Source organism: Macrobrachium rosenbergii, chromosome 22 (genome assembly GCF_040412425.1).
Source record: "Macrobrachium rosenbergii isolate ZJJX-2024 chromosome 22, ASM4041242v1, whole genome shotgun sequence".
Taxonomy (NCBI): Eukaryota; Metazoa; Arthropoda; class Malacostraca; order Decapoda; family Palaemonidae; genus Macrobrachium; species Macrobrachium rosenbergii.
Genome location: NC_089762.1, coordinates 14,986,533 through 14,995,321, shown reverse-complemented (window position 1 = coordinate 14,995,321; position 8,789 = coordinate 14,986,533).

The following is an 8,789-nucleotide window of genomic DNA, read 5'->3' as shown; positions in this document are numbered from 1 at the left end:
CGACAGGGCGTCGGCTACTGGGTTCTTCCTGCCAGGGATGTAGTTGCTGGTGCACCTGAATTCAGAGATGGCAGTGAGGTGTCGCTGTTGCCTTGCAGACCACATGTCTCCCGGCTTTGCAAATGCGTGCACCAAGGTTTGTGATCTGTTAGGATCATGAATTCGGTCCCCTCCAGCAGGTACTTGAAGTGCCTCATGGCTTGGTAGATAGCCAGCAGCTCCCTGTTGAAGGTGCTGTAGTGGGTCTCTGCTGGTGAAAACTTGTGGCTGAAGAAGGCCAAGGGCTGGGGGGGCCACCGTTCACTAGTTGCTTGAGTACTGCGCCACAGGTGACGTTGCTGGCGTCCGTTGTCAGTCTGAGGGCAGCTGCGGGGTTGTGGTGAGTCAAGGTAGTGGCATTGATGAGGGCTCTCTTTGTTACTATGAATGCCTGCTGCTCCAGAGCCTCCCAGGTCAGTGTTTTTGGCTTACCCTTCAGGACTGATGTCAGGGGTGCATAGTGTGGGCGACATCTAGGATGAAATGTCAGTAGTAGTTTATCATCCCAAGGAACTCCTGAAGGGCCTTGATGGTTTGTGTTTTCGGGAAATTATAACTTTTACTTTAGATGCAGTGGGGCGCACTCCTGCTGGGGAAATCTCGTGCCCGAGGAAGTCTACTTTTTCTTTCCCGAAAATCTATTTGTCTAACCTGATGACCAGTCCGCTGTCCTGCAGAAGTTTCAGGACGGACTGGACATGGCGAAGGTGTTCCTATGGGGACTTGGAGAAGATGAGAATGTCGTCGACGTAGCAGATGCAGAAAGGCAGATCCCCCAAGATGGTGTCCATCAGGCGCTGGAATGTGGCACCTGCGTTCCTGAGATCGAAGGAGGAATAGGAAAATGTATAAGCCCTGAAGGGCGTGATGATGGTGGTCTTGGGGACGTCGTTGGGGTGCACAGGGACTTGGAAGTATGACTTCAACAGGTCCATCTTGGGGAAAATCTTTGCTCCGTGGAGGGCGCCCGTCAGTCTTGCATGTTAGGGAGGGGGTAGTGGTCTGGTGTTGTCATTAAATTCAAGCGCCGATGTTCTCTGCAGGGCCTCCATGAACCATCGGACTTCTTTCCTATGTGGAGGGGAAACGCCCACAGGCTTGATGCTTTTTTACAGACGCCCATCCATTCCATCTCTGCGAAGTCCCATTTGGCATCTTGTAACTTTTGGGGGAACAGTTGTTGGAACTTGGCATGGGTTGGTAGGCCCATCATGGTGATGGAAGATGCCGTGCTTTGCTGAAGCCCCAGGTGACTGGCGTAGCTCTGGTTTGAATATGTCTGGGAACTCCTGTAGGAGGGATGTGTAGCGTTGGGGGCTGTGGAGCAGATGGTGGGCATTCCAGGTCTGGTGGAGAGCTGACGGGAGTGGCAGGTTCCCATGTCGAGGAGGCGTTGTCTTCCGACGTTGACCAGAAGTCCATGGTGCCCTATGAAATCTCCGCCCAGCAAGGGGGTCGTTGTCGTGTGATATGTGCGGATGGGAGTTCCGTTTGCGGCTGCTATGAGGGTGGTTGTTGAGTCAGGTATCTTTTCTAAATCTTCCCCGGATGGTGGGAAGACTGATTGCATTGCTCCCGTATCTACCAACAGGCACCATTTCAAAATTTTGTCTTTGATGAAGAAACCTGCTGGTTGGGGGAAGTTGGATTTCGTGGCCACAGATGTTACTTGTGGCCGCTTTTGTCGTTTTTTTGTAAAGGAACAGGGAGGTCTGCAGTTCCTGGCGTTGGTTCCGAATTTTCTATGGAAGAAGCACTAAGTCGGGTTTGACCATGCCCTGTGTTCCCTGAATGGTGTCTTCTTCCTGTAAACAGCGTTGAAGTCTCCCTCACTGTTGCCATTCTCCTCCATCAGGCTGCAGGCTCTCAGGGCGGTGGCGTGTTTCGAGTCCTTGGTGGCCTCGTGTATTTTCTGGGCAACGTCAACTAAGGCGTCAATGTCGAGGGCATCTGTGTCTTTTATCTGGCACCTAACTTCCTGCCTGAGGCGCCAAAGGAAGATTGCTCTTGTTAAATCTACCTACCTCTTCCTCCCGTTTTCGCGGCCTGGCAGTGTTACCAACCCCGTAGTTCGTCCCAGGCTTCCCTGGCTGATGCTTTTCCGAGGGGCTGGGATAACAGGTCGAGTGCGCACTGCGCTTTCTCGGTCACGGGCATGGAGTAACTTTGCATGAGTTTATCCTTCAAGGCCTCGTATGTGACCTTGTCCAGTTGCGCATCGAGCCAGGGGGAGGTTCTGTTGAACACATCTTCTGGGAGCGCTGTCATGTGACGTCGGACTTGATAGCATCATCTGAGATGCGTGCCATGAGAAAGTGCGCGTCTGCACACAGGAACCACGATGCCGTGTTCTGCCGCGAAAACGGAGGAGGTTTGACAGCATTTGGCTTTGTTGGTGAGAGGGGCGTACAGATGATGCTCACGGGTTCCCATTGAAGTTCAGCTTCCGACATCTTTACTACTCATCTTTACTACTCACGCACCAAAACGCGGGAAAATGCGCCATATTGAGTCCGTTAATTGTGCTGATTGTTCAAGTGGTTGAACGAAGTGCCAAAACATGCCCTTTTTGGGTATGCCATATTTAGTCCGTTGATGGCACAGTTTCCACCAGGAAGGGAGCTATCAGAGACCTAAACTTGACGCCGTAATGAGTCCACTAAAGGCTCTCTGATGGGGCTGCGGTCGTCTTTAGTCCGATAATGGCTGGGCCAAAATCGCGCTACCTGTCACTCCGGGGTCACCAGTGTGAGGTTCAAGAAATGTCAGAAGTGAAATACTGATTCTTTATTATTCTCGACAGGTGTTTATAATGCCGAAAGCGGACGGAAAGGTAGCGGGCAACCTGAGGCCCCCCTGCTGCATCCATACAGAAGTTGTGTTCGTTAACAGGCATAAGAAGACATGTATAATGCGTTACAGAATATGAAAAGGGCAGATATATATATCGGCGGAAAGGCCGTACAATGATGCATGCAATGAGATACATAAAGAATCTGAAATAATAACAAGTAACATATATGACGTGATTAATGTACATATGAAGAGCGAAACACAAGAATGGAGAGGCAATTTGACGCCCTTACAGGAATTGTGGACAGGAATTTTTTATTGAAATAAAGTACATACAAATGGCATGTCTGTCCTTCTCGCACTGGATACATATATATATGGGTATATATATATATATATATATATATATATATATATATATATATATATATATATATATATATATATATATATATATATATATATAATGTATACCTGAATCATATATAAAATATGAAACGTGATGAACATATATAAATAAAGACAAAATCCACGAAAGAAAGAGAAACAATGGAGTGCTCCATTGTTTCTGTTTCCTTCGTGTGAATTTTGTCTATATATATATATATATATATATATATATATATATATATATATATATATATATATATATATATATATATATATACATTACGCACATTACCACAGGTGAAAAATAAGAAAAGGGGTGTAGGTCCTGACCGGTTTCGACTTTAGAACAAAAAGTGTTTATTTTAAAAATTAGCAATTAATTTTCCCGTGAACCGTCACAGGACATTCTCGGGTTATTTTGCCCAACTCTTCTTCTGACATGCACAACAGCTAGGTCCACAGGTTTATCATGTATATGAAGGGGAGTATTAATGACAGTAGTATTTAGTAGTACCAGTAATGGTAGTAATGGTGCAAGTGATACTGGTGATAGCAGTAGTGATGATAATACCAATGACAGTTACAGTGATAGTAGCGTTAGTGATACTAGCAGTCATAACAGTGTTAATGACAGCAGCAGTTATATATTTTCCATTTGTATAAGTTTTGGTAAAAGTACTGATGGCATTTTTAATGGTATCAGCTTATGTTTCACTAGTAGCGATGGTAGTACTGTTGATAGTGTATGTATATAACAATTATTATTACTAGTACTACTTAGATTTAGCCAGTCTTGTGCTGGCACGGGCTCTTGCTCTACAGTAGCCCGTATATTACCACTTGATAAGAAGAATGTTGAATCAGCGGGATAAGCTAAGGTGTACATCCAAGAGATCAGGCAAAACAATCGAAGTATTTATGTCATTTTAGGTTTACAGCAAAATGATAAATCACTGTAAAAATTTACACATGTTCATGTGCCTTATTCAGTCTCTATAAAAACAAGCATAGTTCCCTGAAAGTATCATTTTGAAAGTTTTTACCAAAGCAAAAAATTTATATATCTTTCCAAGGGAAATTTGTAAGCAACAATTTCTGGTATATTTGATAATTCACAAGAATTGATCAGAAAACTCATGCAAACACGTTTGAGAAACAGTATACATGCATATTTAATGTTTTATATATATATATATATATATATATATATATATATATATATATTTTATGATGCTGCCTTGTAATATGTATATTATCCTATAGTTTTGATATATTTACTCTTCTACTTATCATGTATTATGTGTATGATAATGATTCTTGAAATATCGTATGTAGTGTAATGTCAGATCTCAAAAGAGTTAGTGATTTAGGTAACTTAACAGCATAATTTAGAATGAATAATATCTGTCACCAGTTAAGATAAAGCGCTGATCCGTTCTGAAACCAACTTGGGTTTTTCGTTTTGTTTTTAAAACATGCCAGTCATAATTAGCCAGTTGAATTCTGTTTGATCGTGTTGAGATTTCTGTAAAAGCTTTGTCTCATATGAGAAGAAAAGTGATTTCGAAATGTTACTTACATGGCTCTGATTACATATGACCTTTTGAGAGTAAAAACCTCATGGCAGTTGCGTCAAGTATTGTCCCGATTGCGTTCAAAACGTTTTACTGGAAGTGACGTTACCTTCCTTCTTCTAGAACTTTTGTATCTCATCCCCAAAATGCCTTAATGGCATCATATGTTTCATTTCATACTGGAATCCAAGATTTATTCATTCTTATTTGAGAGACCGATCAGTTTGGTTCTCTCTCTCTCTAAAGTTGTTAGATGGAGTGATGCCCTTTTACTCTTGTATATTTCCTGTTTAATTGTTGATACCTCACACTAGTCTTGATAAACTCAGTTTGATTTTTCATGTGATTAATGTGTTTTTTTAAGGGATCACTGTTACCTTTAGAGCACTCAGTCGTAATTCTTATTGTTATGAGAGTTCAGGTATCTGGCTGAAGTGAGGTAAATTTTTGAAATCTGTGATTAGTTGTGTAATAACCAGATACTTGGTAAGCATCATGACAATATATATATATATATATATATATATATATATATATATATATATATATATATATATATATATATATATATATATATATATATATATATATATGTATATATATATACTGTATATACGCCCGCCTTATTCACTAATGGCAGCCCTTTGTTAGCCGACTCGGTTGAGCTTCAGACTGTCTTTCGATGGGCGGAGTTCAATTCCCGCGGTCGGCTGATGAAGAGTTAGAAGAATTTATTTCTGGTGATAGAAATTAATTTCTCGGTATAATGTGGTTCGGATTCCACAATAAGCTGTAGGTCCCGTTGCTAAGTAACCAATTGGTTCTTAGCCACGTAAAATAAGTCTAATCCTTCGGGCCAGCCCTAGGAGAGCTGTTAATCAGCTCAGTGTTCTGGTAAAACTAAGGTATACTTAACTTAATGGATGACAATATGTGTCTGTTCAAAGTAAAGCCAGGATGTCAGCACGCAAATGCTTAGTGATGATTAGTGCACTCTCAATAGATTCTTGTTATACCTGAAATTACATGATTTTTAAAGCTTGTTTACTATTTTAAAGTTTATCATATCAACGGAAGAAAGGTTTTTTTCTGTATGATTAGACCTAGTACTAGTTTTAGGATAAAAATTTACCTGTATTAGAAGCTATATATATATATATATATATATATATATATATATATATATATATATATATATATATATATATATCACACGATACAGGTGAAAAATAAGAAACAGGGTGTAGGTCTGACCGGTTTCGACTTATAAAGCCTTATAAAAGAAGTTGTGTGTGACCTCTTATCGCTACCATACATGTATGGTACAATAAAAACTCACAAAGCAAACTTTCCTGCCAGGCCAATTATCAGTTCAGTTGGTTCCATCTTACAAGCTAGCGAAGTGCCAGTGAATATTCTCAACCCATTGTAGGTACCATCTCAAATGCAAATGTCAAGAATAATGTGGACCTGATAAATAAACTAAATGGTGTAGAGATTAATAGTGAATCCAGGCTTGTAAGTTTGATGTTGTATCACTATTACAAAGGTGTAATAGATGATCTGATGGCGTTTTATCTGAATTGTTAGAGAGACACACAGCTGGATATCCCATTTCTAAAAAGTGCTTTAATTCGAGACTGATTAAATTATGTGTAAAAGATTGTAAATTTAGTTAATGTAGGTAAATTTACTCACAAAGGATTTTGGTATGAAAACGTAGAGCACTCCATCACAGTGTTCGTGGCTTATATATGGAATTTTTGAAGAAGACATTAAACAACATAATCCCACGTAATGTAACATGGTTTAGGTATGTTGACGACATAATTTGTATGTGAAATTAAGATATAAAAACTTTTTGCAAGTTAAATCAATTATACCATCAATTAAATTCACGATGAAATGGAAGATGATGGGTGCTTACCGTTTTGGATCCTCATGCAGAAGAAATAGTAGTGGTTTAAATATAGTGTGTATAGAAAACCCACTATTATTTCTTTCTAATAATACATTCTATTCTGGACAAAGCAATAAGGTTAAAAAGTCGATGTTTTTTCATCTATGTTTTAAAACATTACGGGTGTATAGCCTGAATATATTGATGATGAAATAGATAAGATTAGAATGGTAAGAAATTGAAATATCCTGATAGTGTATTAAACAGTGCATTTGAAGCGGCAAAAAAGACTATGTATCAAAACCAGAAAGAACCTTACAACACAAAAAATTTGCTTGTTTTGCCTTATAATAATAATATGAAAGATATCCCTCATCTTCTTAAGAATTTTGGTGTTAATGTCGCATTTAAGAACAATACAACAATGAAAAATGTACTTATCAAAGAGAACATCTCTGCCATGGTAGGGTAGGCAATTTAAAAATAACAATCACCGCCTTAGACAAATGGCGTGATAGGCTGGAAAGTTTGTAAACAAAATATGTTAGGGCATTAGGGACCTAAGCCTCAGAGAGGGTTCACGCAATGACCCCTAGTTATGGTGGCCCTTAAGCTTTATTCTATGCATTCGACGATGCCTTTGTCAAGGTCGGATTGCCCGCAGTATAAGCCCTCTGGAAGAACGGCGAGGTCGGTCAGTGAGAGAGATTCCAGCGGTCACGAACCAGGGTGACGCCATGCGTCGTGAACGATATTCTTTATTCTTTATTACTTTTCTCCTACGTCTATCTTAATTAGTGAATTGGGAAGACTGCCAGAATACGACTCCTGAGGTCTCTCGTTTGCGCAGCGACTCGACATTCACGGTAAGTCGATTCTTGTTGAAGCTTTCGATTGACTAGTACTTTTTCTGTATTTCACATTTTCTTTGTTTCTTCCTTCAGCCACCACTTAGGTATATGTGTTTACAAAGTCTAGATTAAGCCTAATTATTTTATTGTTAGCTTCAACCCCATTATTCCAGTAAAATACCTAGATTTAGGTAAGCAAAAATCAGGTTAAATCTCGATGCTTTTGTATGCCTCGCGTCCGAATGTTGGAAGAACCGTTGGTTTAAAATCAAATTCATCTCAAATATTCTTTGTTAAGTTAATAACCCTTAACTGGCGACCTTTATTAATTAACGTCTGTCTTTGAGGTTAACTTTTTGGCTTCAAGTGACAGGTTACGTGTAATCTTGGTTTGCAGGGCCAAAAATTACGTAAATTGAATAATACATGATCAACCAAGACCATCACACGTAACAATATATATATATATATATATATATATATATATATATATATATATATATATATATATATATATATATATATACTTTATTTCTTTCATGCATGCCAAATGTCATTATTAATAATGTATAATTATAACATGCAGAAGTTTGTTATTTCATCACATGATCACCAATAGACTAATGCAAATGCTCAACATAGACTGGCGATTCAGTACATAACGGGTATGCAATTATTGTTATGTTCTACATAAGATTTTGCAATACCTAGAAATAAATAGATTTCCTCGACCATATCCACGACAGAAGTATATTTCGTTTCGAGTTACGAGTAGACCTAGTGCAGCTGTACTCTGACAACGACGGCATAAGAATCACGAGATTCGAACAAGGCCTTATTAATTAATGTACACCATAACCTCCTCAATTTACTCCCGTTTATTTTCAAAGGAGCCCTTTCAAGAAATCTTACTGCGTATTCTCACTCCCGCCCTACTTCTCTGCAGTTTTTCTCGTGCAATCACTAGAAAACATCGGCTCTAATGGACTTGTTCGAATCTCTCTCATCCATCGTAGACAGACTAGCTTTAGGATAGAGCCTAATTGCACTCAAAAGATACGGCACACATTTCATCCATGCTAAATTTCATTACTAATATTGTGTTGGTACAAAAAGCAAAAAATGCACGAAATGATGTCATTGTCAATCGGTAACAAGTGACTTTTCTCAGAACCGAATTGAACCGAGAAGTTTAACTGATATTTCACTACAATTCACACAAGCGCTACACGACTTGAAACT